Source organism: Sapajus apella, unplaced genomic scaffold (genome assembly GCF_009761245.1).
Source record: "Sapajus apella isolate SASKATOON/1434 unplaced genomic scaffold, GSC_monkey_1.0 scaffold100, whole genome shotgun sequence".
In the NCBI taxonomy this organism is placed as follows: domain Eukaryota; kingdom Metazoa; phylum Chordata; class Mammalia; order Primates; family Cebidae; genus Sapajus; species Sapajus apella.
Window position 1 is genome coordinate 664,755 of NW_022437040.1, and position 21,593 is coordinate 686,347.

The 21,593-nt window shown below is 40.1% G+C and overlaps 1 protein-coding gene across 31 annotated transcripts in view; it reads right to left on the minus strand.

The window, feature by feature from the left end:
• CELF2 (CUGBP Elav-like family member 2) overlaps window positions 1–21,593 on the minus strand; it is a 641,808-nt gene that overhangs the window by 173,868 nt on the left and 446,347 nt on the right. Inside the window, exons 1-2 of one of the 31 annotated variants that reach the window (XM_032258112.1) lie at window positions 5,331–5,336; window positions 10–14 (exon numbers count right to left, since the gene is read on the minus strand). The exons of the other annotated variants lie outside the window; for them this stretch is intronic. The gene's annotated coding sequence lies outside the window, so the exon portion shown is untranslated. Of the gene's footprint in view, window positions 1–9; window positions 15–5,330; window positions 5,337–21,593 lie in introns of those variants that run through there. 31 annotated transcript variants of the gene reach the window in all.

The window sequence follows — 21,593 nt, forward strand, 5'->3', positions numbered from 1 at the left end:
TTATCTCACCTTGACTGCTAGTAAAAGGCGCAAAGCTGGAAAACCCCCACAAAGAAGTAAATTTGGAGACATCTAGGGGGTGCCTGAGGGCTGAACAGACAGTAACTCTCCCTGGGAAGGGAGCAAGGCAGTGGTGAAAGACAGCCCTCACCCAGGCAACTCATTTCCTTCCGTGATTTATCAGAAATAGTTCAGTGGACTTCAGGGCCAAGCAGGAGGCATTCACACAGGGAGAGGTAGGTGTTTTAGATGAACTTTTAGAAACAGCAACAGGGAAATAATCATCACAAGGAAGATGTATTGAGGGCTTCACATTCCCAAAGTGCTTTAGGGGTACACACCAATGAATCCTCTCCCCTGCGGTTGAGATCACTGTGACTGCCCCTCACTTTACAGATAGGAAATTCCTCCAGGAGCCCCTGCTTCTACAGATCTAGGGTATCCTTCCATCCTGAACTTACCTGACAAAGGCTGGATGCTGCTGAAGTCACCTGTTTGCTATGGACAACTAATTGAAAATGGCTCTCTGGATGATTGACAAGAGACTGGTTTGGCCATCCATTAACTATAAAAAGAATCCTTATAAAATGATAAGATGAAGACAAATGTAGGGGGACACTCAACAGGAGCCTGCACTTCCCAAGATGAAGAATGATTTTTAACACAAGTGTCCCTGCTGCATCCACAGTCCAGCAATAAATGATGAAAGTACAGGACCCACACCAGGAGGAGCAAGCCACTGACACACGACATCTGATTCCCTGTACACAAGGTTGTGGCGACTGTGCTTCTCAAGGCAGGTAACTTCTGCTTTCACTACTGGTGAAGATACTTTGCCTGGACTTATTTATGCAAGAGAATACGGTCAGAGCAGATTCACAACCCTTTTCACACACTTTAGAAATATGGATGGTGAAAGCGAATTATTCCCCTTTGCAGAATCTCAAACACAATTGAGGTTTACTCTGAGTCCTTTTATTTCCTTGTCATTCTCAGTTACTGAACATTTGCTTTATGTCAGGCACAGTGCTAGGTTTGAAGGTGAGGGAGGTGAAGAACAGGCTATGTCCTGCTGCTGCTCATGGCCAATTAGAAGAGACAGACATGGACACAACATGAAACCAAAATCCAGCGTGCTAAGGCCTGTAATAGAGCAATAAATAAAGGCCTGGAGTAAGGCAGAAACAAGTGACTCATTAAGCCACGGGATTGGGCATGGGGCATTCTAAATCATGCCGCATCCCTGTGGCCAATGTTTAAATAACATCTGGGGTGGGAGGTGGGGGCAGATATCGAAGCCAAAAGATGACAGGCTTATACCATTTCACTTAGTTGGCAATGGGACTGAAATGAAACAAAAAGCTGGGGAGAAAAAGGTGGCCCTAACAAGGAAGGGAGTTGGGAAGGCAGGAAACGCAGCCCCAGAGCACAGGTCCTTTGCAACCATGCATGTGTAACAGACACAGAAGCACCAGCACAGACCCCGGTTTCAATCGCAGTCACGTGCACCGCCAACCTTGCACCAAGGACACAGCTTCATTCCCCTACCTGCACTTGAAATGCCACCCCCAGGAGCCTGCCCCACAAAGGCCCTTCCATTTCCACCCTTCACTCTCACAAGCTGTGCTAATCCTATGGAGAGCTCACCCATTCTCAAGTATTTGAAAGTAATACTGCCCTCATCTTGACCATTAAACTCTAATCCCACAGCACGTTCTGGCACCACCTCAAATCAGCACACCTGAAGTTCATCTCTTCCTGTCTTCCTTTCCTCCAATGAGGTTTTAGGCTCAACTTTCCTGCCTTTCTTACTGGCTGAAACTCCCTCCCGAACCAACGATCTATGACCAGGAACAGTGCTGCAGCACACAGAACATGCATGTAATGCAGACTGACTGCTTGCTCTGGCCTTTCTCTTCTCTGATCACAGAACCTCAGAAACCTTGATTCACTGAATCCCCATCAAGAGCACAGTGGAAGTGTGAAATCCTGGAGACAGGGATGTCTTCTTCAATCAATCATTTAATCAATATTTATGAAGAGACTCTGACAAATTCAAGGTGCTGTGGATACCGTAATTACTAAAGTGGGGTAAAACAGCCTTTATGGAGTTATACCCTAGAGTGGGCATGAAATAGGCAAATAAGTAAATTTTATCATAGATTAAAAAGACCATTTCGACAGAGAAAAATGAAGCATGCAAGGGAGGAGGTTGCTGGGTATTAAATAAGGGGGCTGCAGTATTACATAAGGTGGTCAGGGAAGAGCTCATCTGGAAGGTGAGGTTAGTCCCAGCACATCCTCAACACACATTTACTAAATGAATGGATTTAATACAGGGAGTGACAAGTCTTCAAAGTTGTAAAATTAAATCACATGTCATGTGATCCGTCACCACTATTCTGCAGAACCATGTTATCACGTCCAGTGCTGTCCTATTAAATTCGAGAGGCAATACACCTATTACCAGTCTGTGACTGAGTCATGCCTATTTTTCTCTAAATGCCCACTGGATTCACTTGTCCCTGCACAGCCACCATTCTGATTCTGGTCATCCTCTCGTTCTCACCACATTAATGTAAAACCACTTGGTGGGCTTTCCTACTTTGGACTAAAGGACAAAGGCGCCGCGTCGCTGACCTTTGTGCTTGCCTGGCATTCAGAACTCTGCCTACTTTTCTGTCAAATCTTGATTATCTGTCCATTTATTATTCATTTTATCATCTATCAATGGCAGAATTTAATCTCAGGCTGGTCTCTCCCAGACTGCTTTTGGCCTACCTTTCTCGGTTGTAAATGATGTGTAATCAAGGAATACAACTGAAATGAAATGCCAGGCTAAGGAAGGCAGTCAGCAGCATGAGGTCTGATGTGAATGCACTGGACATTATGGACACTACTGTCTCCTTCCACTGATCTGGAAAATCAAAAGTTGACAGTCCATGGGAACTAATTACGTCATATTAATAACAGCAGTTTAGAGAGAAAATAGAATCCACTTGTGAAGAGAGGTATGTATTTATTACATTCAAATATATTGTCATTTTCCCAAAAGCCTTCAAACTCCAATATTTGTAAATGGCTAGCATAAAGAAAAAAATGATCTTAGAGCAGCCAGAAACGTATTCATCACAAAGTTCCCATCTGGATGTTCATGCCCTTTGAGCTCTTTGGTGAACTCTTGAACCCACTCCTCAAAGATTTCTCATGCTGGTTTTTACACAGCCTCGTCAGCTGCATTTCAAACCCACAGGGGAAGACAAGTGGCAAAGCAAAGGGAGGCTCTGCAACAAGCAGGCCCATGTCCTGGTGGCGACGGACACCAGCATCTGAAATAGCCTCGTGGTGAAAGCCCACCCATAGCAGGGACTGAGATGTGTTCCCTAGCCATTCCCAAGGACAGTGGCCCAGCAGAATTATTAATTTGTATAATGACAAGCTTGTCTCATCTAAGAGGCCACATTAAGCTCAACAAATTCTGCTTAAGGAGGCTGGGAAATATATAATTTATTTTAAGAAGCATTCCTTCAAAAAGAGACAACAAAGAGAATTGGTGCCTTAAAGGAGAAGCTTTCAACTGTACTGCAAACTTAGCTAATCAGACTGAGTCATTCCTCAGGGATGAGTGGAGATGTTACTCTCATTTTCACACAGCAGCGTATCAAATGTTGAGATCTGTGTACCATCTAATTTGCTGTCACTAAATGCAGCAACTGACTGCCTAAACCATTCGGCTTTGTTTGGGTTAATGTTGACTAAGTATTCTGCTCGGTTTTTCCCTACCTGTGATTGTTTTTGTTGTTTTGTCTAGGAGAATTAAGGGTGATGGGTAGAGTACAAGGGAGGAATGAGCTGTTCCCTTTGGGGAGTTTGTTTTTCAGTCAATAATGTATCACAAATCCAGAAATAAACTTTAATTCTTTCTCTTCAGCACATCACAAAAGATGATTGGTGAGGTTTAAAAATTGGAAATAAAAGGCTCCAAAGAGATAACTGTGATAGCACTAAAGGGGCAAGCACACATTTTCTACAATTTTCCTGTCCGGACATAACAAAAGGCCATCAGATGCACTACAGTGACTGCGCTGAATTCCTAGACAGCGGTTCAAAACATGCGCCTCTTACAGTCTAAAGAAATTTGCAAGGCGACTTCTAGCATTCTCTGCAGGCCACCTCATCCTGCATGTTCCCCTTCCATGCAAATATGATGGTCTGTCATGCTACAAAACCACATCTCAAAGGCAAAGTCCAGATGCAATTCTACTTCACTAGTTTTTAAATGCCTAAATTGTATCTTAAGATGAAATCAGTATCAAATACTACATTTTGATTTGGAAAGCTATAGGTCCTCTCTCTTTTCTTCTGTCTCTCTCAGTAAGTCATAAATTCCATTTAGCATCTTAAATCACCAATTAAAATAGGCTTTGACATTTAATTTGCTTATTTCTTAAAACACACGCCATCAGACATAACCCCCGAAACAAACAGGAGTAAAAGTAGAATTATGTGCTAAATTAGAATGGCTGTCACACTAAGAAGCTGAATATTATTATATCAAAATTCCCCGTAGTTGATTTTTTTAAAGCCATTTCTTCATTTTTTGACACTACATCTGGCACAATGAATACAGATGATCATGTGTTTATATATCTGTCTAACTGCCTTTCCCAAACACAGCCAGATGGAGTCTTTCAGAATCAAATTAATTTCAGATTAATTCACTCTGGACGCACTCCAGTTACATGACTCTTTGCTTTGAGGCACCAACCAAATTGATGTGAAGTCATCAACTTGAAAGAGCACAGGTTCCTCGATATCAAGGGGAAAAAACTGTACAATTCTGTCATTGCTCCCCCTACCCAAAAAGAAATCAATTCAGGTACCACAAGATGCCAGTTTCAGTGTCAAAATCACCCAGGTAGAATTTTTCCTCTTGGATCCAAATAAGATCACGGTTAATTGTACATCAAATATTCATAATGCCTTTAGATGAGATAATTCCAGTGAAAATTAGCATCTCCATTAGTAACAACAGCACCAAGGGTGTTACAGTAAAGTTGCCACATAAGCAGAGTCAGGTACAACCTGTGACACAAGAGAGTTAATACTAAATACACAAAGTGCATGTTCTCTGTCTCTAGCTTCAGCTACTGAAGGAACTATAAACAAATGTAGCCAGGCTTTGCATGCTGTCAATCTTGGTGGATGCCTTTATTATCCTACTTGTTTCAATTGCAATTTGGGTTTCCATGGAGACACAACAGTCAGCTCTAGAAAATTATAAGATAAATGTCAGACGGTGATAACGGTGTTAATGAAGCTTCGGTGACAAGCAGCTCTGTGCTTCAAGTAATAAGCCTATTTTCTATTAGCATATGTATAACCTGTCAAAAAATACCTGGAAGAAGATATTCAAAAATATCTATCTATATTTAAGAGGAGACGGGTGAAAGGCCTCTCTAGAATGGCTTAAATGTGGTGGGTCAACCTGAACAACAACAACAAAAAAATTAAACTGCCAGTTTCTTGGGAAAATTAGGAATGAGCCACGGCTCTAAATGAAGCTTTAGCTGACATTCAGAAATACCTGACTTCACTGGGTCATAAAATTTTTTCTTATAATGTGGTCCAGGTAATCTGTTTTTGTTTCTGGAAGCTAAGAGCTCTACTCACTAAGTCTGACTGTGGAAGATTATGAGCTTTAGAGAAATCAATGCCACAGCCAAACTCATGGCACCTGGACTGATGGAGTCCACCTCCTCCCTTGGTGCTAGGTGGCTAGATAACTCTAATTGGATTGCCAGAATCCACGGCCATCCCTGCCTGTTCCACAACCAAACAGGTGCTACTGAAATTTTAGCAGGTCAGATAAACCGACAACTGTGACAAGAATTATGTAAGTTTGATACATCCTGAAGACACAAGTTGAGACTCTGGAATTGTGAACTATGGCACAGTTCAAGGGGAGATGCTACAAAAAGTAACTGAAGGAAAAATTTCCTTTTTTGGGAGGAATAACTAAGGAATAAAGCAGATTTTTTATGTTTTGTTCAAGAACATCCTTTAGGATTCTGAGTTAAAAGGTGACAAGTTAAAAGGGTGGGAAGTTAAAAGGATGACAATTTTGTAAGTCACAGTCTCTCCAGAAAGACAACACAGACCTGTACATGGGAGCTTTTCCTGCATAGTTAATGCTATTTGACACCTTGCCATAGTCCCATCATTTAATTCTTTCCACCGTATTTTTTCTCATTTATTTAACAACTGCTTCCTGAGAACCTACTTGGTGTCAGGCTCTGTGTTCAGAATATAATGATCAACAACACATTGTCACTGCTCTTACATTCTTCATTGTTTAGTAGCTTGTACAACCTAATGTTCAAAGTCTTGAATGAGGTGTCCCAAAGTTCTATTCTTTTTGTCTAAAGTTTGGTCCATTCAGAAGTGACTCCATATGTTTTTGTGGGCCACAGCAACTCTCTGGCTACACATGTGCATCTGGAACCGTCCATGTTCTCTCCTATCCACTCCTTCCTACTTGACTCCTTCTTCCCAAGCCCATTCTTCAAGAAGAAAAATAACAGGAGTCAAACCCAAGGACTAGGATATAACTGAGCCATGGTACTAGGGTCAGGACTTTCAGTGTAGCTTTTGAAGAAACTACAGAAATTTTTGTTCCCTGCAAGGCATTTCTTTTTCTCTTTACAAAGCTCTCTTGTAACTCTGTAAGGCTTATGTAGACTATCCCAGGCCCGTCTTCTACTCAGAGGATGGGGTACTTCGCTCATGTTGCAAGATCTAGCATGACCAGAGTAAGATTCAGGGTGGAGTGGGAAAAGAATGAATGGTTAACCAGACACCCTTGTTTTTAGGAGAAAGAATATTCTATTTTTCCTAAAAACACTTAACTACACTTTTTTTCCTTTGACTCAATTCACCATGAGACGTAAAGATCCAGGGACTCAAGTTAGGGTTTGGTCCAGAAAAAATAGCCTCATTCCTCCTTTTAGTTCCAGGCTAAAAAGATCTTTTGCTCTCTTATGGCCAGGTGGCCCTCTAGTATCATAGGTTCTATAGCAAGGCTCATGGCCATACATGGGGTGCCCTATGTATAGATACTGAGACATCTCTAGGAATAAGGTGATGGAGGAGCCCAGAGTTCAAAACTCTATCCACCTTACCAGAAGACAAAACAAAAACAACACAAAACAATCAATCCATCAACTGTCAACAACAGCAAAATCCTACAATATCATGACTGACTCTTATGCTCTCTCTTTCCGGGTTATCTCATCCATGGAAAACATAGAGAAGAAAAAATAACTCAAGCACACATGAAGCCCAGGACACTAGCAATATGATTCTTTAACAAGGGCCAAAGTGGTAATCTGAATCCAGGGAATATACAGGAAAAGCCATAAGGTTTATATTTAATAACTTGATTTGGACTATCGGACCAGAGGTGGAAAACTTTCAGCTGTAAATTAAAGCTTAATATTATGCTACTAAAAACTGGGTGGGGAAACAGCTGTGGTCATGGCAACAGATTACAAACAGCATGCCTTTCTTACCAACAAGTTTCACCAATTAAATAGCCTCATTCTTTTAACCAATGTTCTTTACTTTCTTTTGCTCCTGGACTTTTTATGATCTCACAACATTCTTGAAAGGGGAGTTGAGTATCTAAAGCCAAAAAGTCACCTATAATCATTATTGTTGGTATTTTTACACTACTGAAATAATTACTGTTATTTTTAATAACCACACAAAGCATCACACTGTCGTTCTTCAGTGTTAAAATGAAAGGTCTAGAGTGGGGCCCCAAAATTAATCATAATTTCTCTGAATTGATAATATTTGCTACATAGACTCCTTGGAGAGAAGGGCGTTACACATGTGAGAGAAACAGATTATAATTTAAGTGTGGCATGGCACAGCACAGCATCAAAAGTGAATGCAAAAGTGAAAGCTGAAAACAAATGGCTGCCTAAGTGTTGTGTTTTCTTCCCGCCGGTTGACATGGAGAGGTTTGGGTACACAGAGGCAACTCAACTGCAGATCTGAAAGACGCAGCTCAGTGTAACCACTGTTGGCTCAACCATCATTTCCGCTTTGAATGGTGTCAAAAGTATCTTTTAGATTTTAGGTTTGTATGTTTATTCTTGCAGACCATTTTATAAGGTCAATCAAACTAAAGACAGTGAATGGGAATTCCCACATCAATGAAGTCATTCAAGTATGACTATGAAGGAAGTCTTTCCAAAACAAGGAAGATTGCAAGTGTCTCTAAGATACGGCATGCAGTATTCATGTTTAGAGAGCAATGCACACACTTACTATGCTGGGAAGAGCATCACAAAGTAACCAGGTCAAAATAAAGATTATAAACCACAAAAAGTGTGATACCTGTGCTCTGGCCTTCAGCTCTACATTTTCTTTGAAAATCACAATATGTGTGTGTGTGTGTGTGTGTGTGTGTGTGTGTGTGTGTGTGTGTGTGTGTGTGTGTCTTTCCTAGATTAGTGACTCAGGGAAAACGAACTCCTTGGAAAGATGTGTGTCTTATGTTAGTAAAAACAACAATGAAACAGACATCACTGATGTTGAAAACTAAAAACTCACCAAGGACAGGATGATACAGAAATATTAAAAACAACTCATATTACTATAAAAACAATTTTAATTCCCCTCCCAGGGTCATATGGAATCAATTTTGGAAATCATCTTTCCCTTGGGAAATTTAACTGCGTGAACTTTTCTGTGTCCATAGTATCAGGAATATATTTAACAGGGGAAAGGCACTAGGGGTTTTGGAGATCAGCTGACTAGCACTGAATACCTGAACATGGTATATTTCCACTGGGGGAGATGTAAGATGAGGTAACTTCCTAATTATGTGCTTATAATGACACACACACTTTGCAATCAGCTTGTTTTTGAGGCTTCCATTTAGAGGTTCCATTAGCAACCCAAAGAATCACCATCTCTGTGGACAGCTTGGAAACATTCTCCCTCAGCACACAGGAACATGAGAAGCCAAAGCAAGTCACTGAGAGCACAGCACAAGAGATGCAGCAGTAAAAGGAACACCAAACGTATCCCGAAGCCACCCTCACAAAGCGCAAAGCCTCGGGTTTATTTCACACACTGCTTCTAGAAATCCCACTTCCCTTGGCCACGGGGCTCACATTTACTTTATAGAAAAGATTTGTTCTTCAGGAATTTTCACCTAGATGACATGAAACCTAGAGATCTGGGGATTCAACTGTATGGGAAATAAAACTGCATCAGTTGGTGAGGGTAGGGGAAATCTCCTTAATATACGACTCAATAGGCCAGGCGCGGGGGCTTATGCCCGTAATACCAGCACTTTGGGAGGCTGAAGTTAAGGGGGGAATCACCTGAGGTTAGGGATTCAAGACAAGCCTGGCCAACATGGCAAAAATCTGTCTCCAGTAAAGATACAAAAATTAGCTGGGTGTGGTGGCACACACCTGTAGTCCCGGCTACTTGAGAGGCGTGAGAATTGCTTGAACACAGGAGGTGGAGGTAGCAGTGATCTGAGATTGCACCACTGCACTCCAGCCTGGGTACAGAAGGACACTCCATCTCAAGAAAAAAAAAAAAACAAAAACAAAAAACAAAAAACAACACCTGTCAATAATGCCAGTATGGTGGCAGGGAATGCAGAGCATTCACCAGGAGAGTACTCTCCTAAATGGGTTAAAACTCAGGATAAATGGGTTCCAGCTCAGACCCAGTTCCCTAGTGATACCAGAGTGATGAGGTTTATTGAGGCAATTTTTAATACACGAACTGGCCTTTATTGACAGGCTACTGGGCTTGTTTTCAGGGTTTTTTGGTTTTTAAAACAATAATCGATAACAACAAGGGCAACTAGCCTGGCTGGCTGGAGGGAGATACTGCTCTTTCCCCCCTTAATTAAGAAAAACATTCCAGAACCCTGACAGAGAAGAATAATGGTGAAATAAATTATGGAACCGCTTATGTATGAAACCATACATTATTAAAACTACTTTAAATAGGTCCTTAATCTAAATAAAGATGGTCATTTTAGGAAGCCAAGCATCTCAAGAATCAGAAATAACACAATGTTATTGTGACCCAAGTTATAAAAGGTGGATCGCTTTGCCAGCAGACAGCAAGAGTATCAAACTGCCCTTGACTATGATTAAAATTCATTTACGGCTCTAACACTGGATGAGGCTCAGCTTCAATTATTTACAGGTCTGTATTTCTGTTGGTTAAAGATCAGACAAAGAAGCATATTGGGCAAAACTCACTACTAATATTTACACTTGGCCTATTCCAGACCAGTCAGCAAAAGCAATGCCCTCCATTCTGTACTGTGTGAAGGCAGGCACAGGCTTCCACTGGCAAAATCTCAACAATGAGCAATGCCCACAGCTTCGTGTTCTCCCTGTCACCCAAAATACCAGTATTTTCCGTATGGCTGAAATACCTTTGACTCTCTCGATTGTAATGCAAGGGACATTAATGCATACACTTAGAAAAACAGAGAAGTCTCCTCGTTATCAAGCCACATTCTTCTTGCCATATTAGTGTCACTTCTGTTGCTGTTCATTTATGCAAATAAACAAGCAGCGCTTTCTTACTCTTTTAATATAAAATCTATCTTTACATATGTATACTATTTCACCCACACCTTCCTCATTCTGCCCTGTGGCTCTCTAAGGGACAGGAAAGCCTCTTTGCTGCCGCCGTGCCATGCCTCCTGCGGCGAGGAAGGAAGTCTTGCCTTGTGTGTGAGCCCAGGCAAGGCTCTGCTTGGCAGTTTTACAGACCTGTGGTCAGGTGTTCACAAAAATGATTTTGCAAGTGATACGGTAATATGAAATCTCAACTCTATGCCGTGGAGATAATTATAATCAGGACAATTTCCTCCTAACAAAATTGGCAAACCATGATTATGTTTGTTTCTGTAACTTACATTCTGCATTAAATACAAGAGAAATCCACTTGCCTTGCACAAATTGCCATGTGATTACGAAACACTGAACCAAATCACTTTAAAAGACTCACCCTAGTTAACAAAGGTATCCTGGTTTATATGCATAGAACCCATACTCCAAAAAGCTTATGGGGACAAGTTTTGCACAAGCATTTTATTTTTTAAGGACTACAGAAGCTCCTGGGGCTCATCACGTTAACAGAAACAAAAAAAGAGGGAAGTAGCATTGGTTTTTAAATACTTCTACCTCTAAATCGAACAATCTTAAAATTAGTGTTCTTTAAATATTTAGAAACAAACTAAAATGTGACCCATATGACTTGTCCAGACACTGATTTTGTGTCAGTACTACTGCTGGCACTGTAATTTCTCACTGAGAGTACAAGCCAGAGCAAATGAAAAGCTATGATTCCTTTTCCCAAAACAACATCCTTCACAAAAACAAACATCTGCTAATACCAAGTAGTAGTTTCTCTTGAATCCATCATCCCTTTTTCATTCTTATAGTCACCTTCTCTGTGTATCCTGGCACCCAAGCAGAAAGCCTGGCATGTACGAGGGAGTGCGTGGGTGGGTGGATGAGAGACTGATCAGATAAACAAACAGGATATGGTAATGTGTCTGTTAATCCAGGCACTGATCTAATTCTAATGATTTCCAGTAATTTTTATTAAGGCATCATGGAATCTGAATGTCTATTTAGATAACTACATTGACCAAATCAGCTCCATCCTTTTCTTTCAAACGAACACATCCTTTCTGATGTCACATGCCACGGCTACAGGCTGGCCGCTGAGCTGCCTTACTTTTAACCTAAGCGCTATGAGGACGTCCAGGCAAAGATAACCCTATGTGGATAAACACACTTGGGGGTGTGACTATGGGTTGCAAATGCAAGATGAACTTATCTGATGACTGGGAGAGTCAAGGTGCCTCTGGCCTCACATGGAAAGAATCCTGAAAAGTCTTCTTGGATTAAGAGAACAATTCCATTATTTAGCCATGGTATATAGTAACAAATCACCAACAGAACACATGAACATGTGGCCATTGGGGAATGATGGAATGTGGCTTAGTGACCCCCTGATATTCTTCTCCAATCCACTCTGTGTGTAATTCCCTTCCACCAGTTAAGCATGAACACAGGCCACACAAGGAGTCATAAAATGAAAAGGGAAAACATAGTTGCTTGTTTAGATTATAACAAAAGTATATTTTCCTTTATTATGAAAGTTGGATTGTTCAGACCTGACACACGGCTATGCTTACACATTATTTTATCCATTTCTTTAGGATATGTGTAGAGATACGGATATATTTCATACATTAAAGAAGACACCCTGGTAGAAAGCTCTATTAATTACACTTTGGGTCCTTTTGGAAAAACCTCACATGAATGTATGGAAAATACTGCTAATAAGGTGTCATTATTTGAATCATTCATTCATTCATTCATTCAAGTGACTCTCTGTAAAATACCACATAATATTTGTAAGAAGTGTAATAAATAGAAGAGGAAGGGTTTTGAGGCTTCAGACCCAAGTTCAAATCCCAGCTCTCAAAGCTTCCTTGCTCTGCAATCCTGGGCTAGGATCAGAACACCAGATCCTCTGGCAACAGAATGAGCACAAGGAGGCCCACCTCTCTGTGCTGTTGTAAAGATTCAGTGAAATGTTTTACAGGCCTAAAAGCACCAGGGGAGAATACAGGTAGGTATTCTCACAATGTTCTTGGATTTTAAGTAGTTAGAAAATGGAAAAAAAAAAAAAAAAAGAATAAGGAATAATTGTTTCTCATACAATGTAAACAATGTATATAAAATATACATTTTAAACAGAAGCTATGTGGCCTAACCTGATCCCCAGCACCCAGCATGCTACAATAGTGCAACCAATACTGGTAACCATGCTAAAAAAAGAAAAATAAATGAAGCAACTTCTTATCTGCCACAGAGGCCTGGCTGGATTTTCTCAACCCTGTTTATGTGTAGTTGTTCCATATTCAGGTTGAAGGGAGCCCTGCACGTAGTGTTAATGTCTCTCTGCAGTCACCCACAGCTCACTTCCGCTTGCCACTTCCTGCCTTCAGCGACCCCACCCTCTTTCAGTAGCTGATTTGAGAATACAGATTTCCCAGAACAATTCTATCCTTTAATATCTCTACCCCACCAATTGGTTCTGTGAGGACAATTTTACCTGATTCTCATATTAAAGGCAATCACTCACCAGGCAGTCATGTTTTCAAGCGTAGGAGTCTTGCATACAACCTACTATTATTTGCTTGGTCAGCACAAAACACATTCAGAGATGCTCCTGAATCCTGACGCTCCTGCAAACCCATGTGAAGCTCAGCCGGCTCTTTCAAAAACACATAAAAGTATCTCTGCCACACAGATGCCTCAGACTCACTTATAGAGCAATTACAAACCCTGAGCAGCCGCAGTGTTTTACATTTGTTCTGTTCTGTATTTTTAGCCTGGGCCTTTTCCTTTCATGGATTATGGTAAATATAACATTTGCTTCCAGAATGTGGGACTTGCTGGGATTATAAAGGCAAGTGCATAACAAGCAGATTACCTTTGGCTACTGCATTATAGGGAGGCAGACAGTTAACGCAAAGTGGATGAATTTAGTTACATTCAAATTCTATTAAGCTGTCTTGCCTTCAACATGGAAATAAACAAGAAAGTCAGTGCTTCATGTATTTTCAACTCCCCACTTCACAATCAGGGCTTTGAGGGGTGCCTTTTTGTTTTTTTCCTGAGACAGGGTCTCCCTTTGTTGCCCAGGCTGGAGTGCAGTGACACAATCATGGCTCACTACAGCCTCAACCTCCTGGGCTCTAGCAATTCTCCCACTTTAGCCTTCTGGGTAGCTGATACTATAGGCGTGCACCACCACACCTGGCTGACTTGAGATGGGGTCTTGTCATGTTGCCCAGAGTGGTCTTGAACTCCTGCGCTCAAGTGATCCTCCTGCCTAGGCCTCCCAAAGTGTGAGATTACAGGTATGAGCCACTGCGCCTGTCCCTAGTGGTGGTTTTTTTTTTCTTTTATTAATACGGTCTATGTTTTTGGAAGTTTGTTCCTTAAGTTTCCTTCATTCGTTTAACAATTTGTAATCTGCTGTCTCAACATCAAGTCAATACAGGAGTATGGGAGAGCCAAGTTAAATACGCACTATAATTCTGCTGGAAACTACAGTCTGATGTGTAGAACCCAATAGTACACATTCTGCACAAAGCACTGTGTTCTGTTCCCAGCAGATGACATTCCTTATGACTTTATATCCCATGGCTAAATTAATACAATATCTAACTACTATTTGTGTATTTTGCCGAATTGCCCAACTACATAAATCATTATGAGCAAGTGGGACAGTTTTTTTTCTTTCTTACAAGCCTCCTGCTTTTCTGACCTTGCCATGCATTAGCGAGATAGGAAGTTGTAAATGCAGAGCTGCAAATGTCTTTCAAAGGCAAGTACGGTGAAACTTTGTTAACATAATGAAATGTGGCATTTTCACTAGATAATGTCCATATTAAGCACACCAACCAGAAGCCTAGAGAGTGAACCCAAAAATGAAATAAAAATGTGCTACTAGCAAAGCATTAACTGCAGAAATGCCAAGCAGCTTTCTCAGCCAAGTGAGTGCCAGCACTGATCCACAGCAGTGTTGGGAATATACAATATTTAAGGAGCTGTCTCCTCCAAGTGTCTGCATTTAATTGTTTCCTTTTTGAAGAATAAAGACAAGACATTTACCACTCTGAAAAAAATGTAAGTCAGGTCTAAACTTTGAAATGTGTTTTAATAAAGGATGAGAATAAAGGCAAATGTATGTCTGGACACTTTCTAATGTAAATGATCAGCAGAGCATTGAAAAGGTTAATGCAAGGCCTATACTCAAACTGGTGCCTTTTTGGTAGGGATTTTGAAATAGCAAAATGAGCATAACGTATCGCAGGGGATGTTAAACTGTGTGGGGGCCTGAAGTTCTCAATGTGAGACATACAAGAAACTACAAATAAGGGAAGAGGCATGCATAGTAGACAACATCTAACTAATTCTTCTGGGGCGAAAATCATTCCAAATGCAGATGAAGTCAGGAAGGCAGAAATGGCAAGAACTGTCTGGCCATGAGGCGTCAGTTAGACAAAACTGGAGCTTGAAGTGAAAGGAAGCTCAAGTATGGCAATCTTAAGCTGCAATGGTCGAGTCCCTAGGGCCTGAAAGAAAGTGAATTTGTTTTTCTACAAGTCTCTAGCATTTCAAGGGGTTGTTGATATCCAACAAACCAGAATCATGATGATTAAAGAACAATAAAATATTTCATTAAACTGGATATTAGAGCTATGAAAAGGTGACAGAAGCCTGTTCAAAATTGGTGGGCTAAACCAGAACATTTTTACCATCTCAAATACAGAAGAGATGTGGGATGGAAAAGTGGCCATTACAGGCACACAAATGAAAGCGAGGACAAGAGGAAGGGAGGAAGAAGCATTAACAGAGTGAGTCCCCCCCAGCGGAGGGAGGGAAGCAGAAGCACTAAGGCAGCAAGTCCCTCCAGCGGAGGGAGGACAGCAGAAGCACTAGGGGAGCGAGTCCCCCCAGTGGAGGGAGGACAGGAGAAGCAATTGGGGAGCAAGTTCCCCCAGAGGAGGGAGGGAAGCAGAAGCACTAAGGCAGCAAGTCCCCACAGTGGAGGGAGGCAGGAGAAGCACTAGGGGAGCTAGTCCCTCCAGTGAAGGGAGGACACACCTTAGCTCCAGCAATATCTCTGCCTAACGACCTGGCCTCACATCTTACCTTCCCATGCATTCCACCCACCACTGCTGAGTTCTTTTTTTCTAACTACAGGTGTCTATTTCTTGGATCCTGTAGTCACTCATCTCTTTACAACAGTCCATCCATTTTTAATCATCACTGTAAAGCTCTTCACTATTGGATCCACTGATAGTTGCAGTTCTTACCCTTTATCCCCCACAAGAACCCTAGGGTACAAACTCTTACACCCTGTTGTCTACCTCTGGACACTTCATTCATTTTTCTACCCTAGAATTAGTTTCCAAATCAGAATTTGCTCCCATCAAGAAACAAATTATCATTCAAGATACAGCGATCAAATCTTCTCCAAACTTACCACATAGTTGTCTATGTAAGCCACCTGATGGGCAGTCACACTTTACACAATCTCACGTTTTCATCTTATGCAGCTACTAGTTACAGTATTATTATTTAACAAGCGGGAAAGTATGATGTAGTGGCAAGACCGCTTGCTGACAAGTCCAAAGACCTTGTTTGGAGTTGTATCTTCATTACTTATAAAGAAGCCTACAGGACATAGTTTCGTCTAAGCTATAGTCGCTCATTAATAACATGTCAGCTGTGATAACGGGATAAATCACAGTTGTTTCAAGGATTAAAATATACACTATATGTGAAACTACTCTGCATGCCATTGAAACACTATACACGATATATTATGTTATCTTTCTTCCCAGCTAGACTAAATGTCTTGAGGGCAGGAACCAGGTCTAAGGGTTCTCTGAATTTTCAACCTTATCTATCAAGGCATATCACCGTGAAACAGGAACTAAATAAATATGCAATGATTGATTAGTCTGCACTTCAAAGTCAACAGTGAAGGGCCTGAGGAACTGAGGACTGTTGCTTTTGTATTCCTCCTCACCCCAGGTTGTCCAGTCTAGACCACACAAATGCATTTTCCACTTGACTCCCAGGGACATCTTCGAAGAATGTCAATCTATTTCTGTTGCATCAGCTCCTTAAAATCGTGTAAAGCTCCTATAGGTACTCTTCAAACTTTTCAGAGTAAAGAAGGCTTTTTAGGAGCTGTCTTGTGGCTTACTCTATAGCCTCACTCTTCCTACGCTACCCCTACCAAATCTCTGCTCCTGACTGGTCTGCTCTCTGGTCCTCGAATGTACTGAACTCACCCTTCCAATGTCCTCCAACATGGGACTGTCCCTTGCCTTTATTCATTTAGCCAAATTCTATTTAACTTCACAACATTTCTCTGGGAACTATTCTGCTCCATTCAGTAACCCCAGCATGGGTTAGGAGGCACTGTGCTGGCATCTTAGCTCTACTTAATGACTTAGACAAGAGCTTCCCAACAAAGGAGTCCAGCATTCAGAGTTTCATTCCCAGACCTTAGCAGTGCTCAGCATGTGTTGAGTGTTCAAAAAATTGTACTCAATGTATGACTCTAAGAATAAATGAAGAAAATTTATCAACCATCTTTTATTTTTTTTTAAAGATAGGGTCTCCCTCTGTCACCCAGGCTGGAGGGCAGTGGCGTGATCACGGCTCACTGCAGCCTGAACCTCCCGGGCTCAAGCGACCTTCCCACGTCAGCCTCCGGATAGTAGCTGGGCTACAGGCACACTCCATCATGCCTGGCTAATTTTAAAATTTTTTGTAGAGATGGGTTCTTGCTGTGTTGCCCAGGCTGGGTCTTGAAATCTTGGGCTCAAGCAATTCTCCCACTTGGCCTCCCAAAGTGCTAGGATTATAGGCGTGAGTCACTGCGCCTGGCCCTGATTTTTAATACAAATAAGTGATTGGCATTATCCTAAAAATTATTCTATTTTAACAAATGTGAGGTTATTAAATCGTTAGTAGTGAAATTTATAAGTGTCAAAACAAATACAGTATTTTGTACTTTTTTCCAATATGCCAAAATATTTTAATTAAAAATTTACATGCTCATAAAAAGCAGAAAGCCTTGTCTAAATAAATTCAAACACAGAAGAGATACATGAAGCTAAAGGTGGATGGACAAGAGGCTATTGCACACCTACAGTATTTCACAGAGAAGCATATAAGATTGTTGAAATGGGGTACTTAAATGTCTAAAGATGGAGTTGGGTGCAGTGGCTCACTCCTGTAATCCCAGCTACTCCCATAATCCCAGAGTGAGACTGAAGGATCACCAGAGCCCAAGAGTTCAAGGCTGCAGTGAGCTATGATTGCACCACTGCACCCAACCTGGGCAACAGAATGAAAGCTCGGCTCTTAAACAAAATAAAAACAAAAACTAACATCAAAAGACGAAATCTAACACAATTCTTGCGCTTTTGGGTACCTAAAATTGGGGAAGAGTAAAAACATACCAAGCAGATATATTTTAGGGCAAATTTAGTTACTGTTAGGTATTTCTAACTGATTTAAGCAGAGGCAGTTTTCCAAAAGATAAAGTTGGCTCACCATCTCTCAAAAACTAAAAACGTCTATTTTACTTTAAATGAAATCCCATGAAACTGTTTCTGATTTGAACCTCCTGGAAAATAATGCAGGTGAGAAATCAAAGATGGCTTATTCTACCATATTAACAGTGGCAAGAATTGAAGGGTATATCGAGATGACTTGAGCGGGTGTTTGCTGAATTAAAAAAAAATGAATGATGAGGTCTATTTTAGAGTACTGGGAAAGGAAACAGGGAAGGTAAAGAATAGGTATTTGTGCAACTGAAGTTCAGAAGAAGGATGAGGCAAGTCATCAGATAGTAGGGCGTAAGGAGGAGGAGTTAAAGACTTTACAGGTTTTACGTAAAGGGGCTACTAGAATAATGAAAAAAATGTATATATTTATTGCACTCAACTCACAGGCTTGAGTGGTTACTTCTTCCCTGTAGGTTACCTTTTTACATAAAAATTATGTAACCTATATGGAAGTTTCAACCCCAAAAGTAACTAAAATATTTATAAGAAAACATTAATATGGCCCCTTTTATTTGGCACATAATAGCATAAATATTAATGCAAAGTTTTCTGGTCAGTTTAAAATTTCTTGAACGTCAATCAAGGGTTCAGAAATAATCCTGATTTTAACAAATTTCCTTTCTTACTCTTTATTTAAAACTGTGTTTTACAAAGTTTCTTCAAATTTCATTTAAAATTTTAAATTTACAATGAAAGTGTGATGATTCATACAATATATGAAAGCATTTGAAGATAGTAGCAAGCTATAAAATGCTGACAGTTTTCTTGTTTAAAACTACCCATTTCAGCATAAACTCCGCATTTATTTATTTCAGTTTCCTTACAAGCAACGTTCTCCAGAGCATTACTGTTTCTACAGATACTCTTTATACAGGGCGGCTGAAAAATTCTCAATATGATTATGCTACTTCATTTTCACGACTTAAGTAATTGAGCCTATCTTTGCAGCTATTAATTATATGTACTTTCCAAAAAAAATAGACTAAATATAACTATACTGTAAAAAACAGTAATTACATATTAATTCCCATCAGTTCAGTCACAGGCCACTGCACTCAATGCCTTCAGTAGGTTCCAGGCTCAAGTTAAATGGTAAGAACCAACTTTCGCACTTAACACTTGATAACTGATGGCCGTTTTCAGTCATAGCACCCAAGGTTCCATCTTACATCATTAGAAATTGTTTAGAAGAGAGAACATTGCTCTGTTGAACACAGTCAAGAGATGATTTCCCACTGAACACATGCCATTCATTTTAGCATCTTGGCTTCTTTAAAGAAAATAAGGTTTGAAATACAATAAACAAAGCCAGTTCATGACACCTGCCCCCATCTTCTAAAAATAAAAATTTGGCAGTATGTCTTCAGGCTAGTCTTTACTGTTCGATGATAAATTCTTTGAGAGTTTGCACTACAGCACCCAGTAGAGTATCTGGATCCTGTGTGTGTCATAGCTATTGGTGTATAAACACTGAATTAATAAAATAAGTCTGTCAAGGAAGAGACCCAGGACAAGCATGGAAGAGCTGTGCCATCTTGAATAGCAACGGCCTCTCAAAAGCCCCCTGTGCTGCAACTGAAGGCCTCGACAGTTGAGAGCTACAGAGAAAACACCCACAAAATGTCATACTCTGGGACTTTAGTCTAAGCCTCAGGATAAAAAATCATTCCATTTACGTGTCTCAGTTTATTTTTTTAAAATGATCTAATATTTAATATGTAAACATCTCCAAGAAAGAGCAGCTGCTGGGAAATGAAAATTCCATAATCATTACTGTATTTCAAAGTCTCTTATGGAAATTGCTACATTCTGTTTCCATACAGTTTCGCATTGTGCTAATTTTATTATTTTAATGTACTAGAAATAACTTTAAATTTGTGTCTAAAAATATAATTAATTACATTTACATTCCAAGCCAAAATTCATCTATCGTCTAAGTCTGTTTTCCCCCCCACTTTTATTGGGGCACAATTAACAAATTATTCAAATTATTTTTACCATCCTAAATTGAACAAACACTGGTTGGTATGCATGCTATGAAATACTAAACAATGTACAGTCACAGTCTCCCCTTTGGGTATATATTACAAGGGAACACTGAAGCTTTGCTCCAAATTCTAAAGTTTCGAATCACTGAAAGAGTACGGATAATTCTGTTTTTAAAGTTTACACAACAGCTAAGATACACACAGTAAAAAGAAAAGTTATTTTGTGTAGTTGAATTTCTCTTACTTTTTAGGGAATGGCATATTAATTTACACACAGTAGTCTCTTTTAACTGAGTAAGTAATGATGATGTAACAAGAGTCAGTATTTGAGTGCTTATTGTATACCAGGCTTTGGGTAAGTGCTTAACATCTATTAACTTATTTAATATTTTCTATATCCCTCTCAGATAAGTACTATTATTCAAGCCATTTTAGGAAGAGAAAACTGAGTCTAACAAATTTAAGTCCTGTGCCACACAACACAGTCAGAGTGCAGACATGAACACAAAACTATCCGACTCTAAAACCACAGCTCTTACCCACAGCATTGTACTAACGCGGCCTCCCTTCTCCAAAATTTATACGCATCAACTCCAAAGAATATGCCTTAAAATCCAAGTATTTAAGTCATAGAAGACTAACTCCAGATGGGCTACTGGAAAGTATTAAGCAGAATACTTCTAATTCAACTCTATTGACTCTAGAATTCCCAAGCAAGGATATTCTGATCTACTTCAAAAAGTCAACCTACAGCAATCTCTAACATCTCAAATGATCCAAAAACCTCATACATGAAAACTCTTATTCTGCTTTCACGTTGTATTTTCCAAGCCATACACTTTTCACATGTGCATGTGTGTACATACATAGGTATATACATACTCATACACATATGCCATATAGGCACGTACACACATGTACGTATTCAAATTAGATAGCATTTTGAGAAAGAAAAAAGCTTATTTTAACTGAATATATTTCTTTGTAATTAGATAATTCACCTTTGCTTTAAGGTTGGATAACATTAAGTCAGCAGAATGATATGCTATCTGAAGCAGAGGTGGCCTGTGTTTCAAAAATTCCAAATACCTTATGGTACCAAATTGGAACATCCCAACAGTGATGTTTAGATTATAAACATTAAAATAACAAAATACTGGAAGTAGGATGGGATCGTGATGCAGGAAAATTCACATGGAAGGAGATGTTCAGTAAAGAGCTAGTAACACCCAGAACACTGACAGTTAATGTTAGTCTTATTCACTTAGTAATTAACCATGCATTCAATTGTGACTTCTTTTGTGTTATTATACTGAATTATATGATCTGTTTGCTATTGTTTAACTTTTTTTTTTTTGGAGATGGAG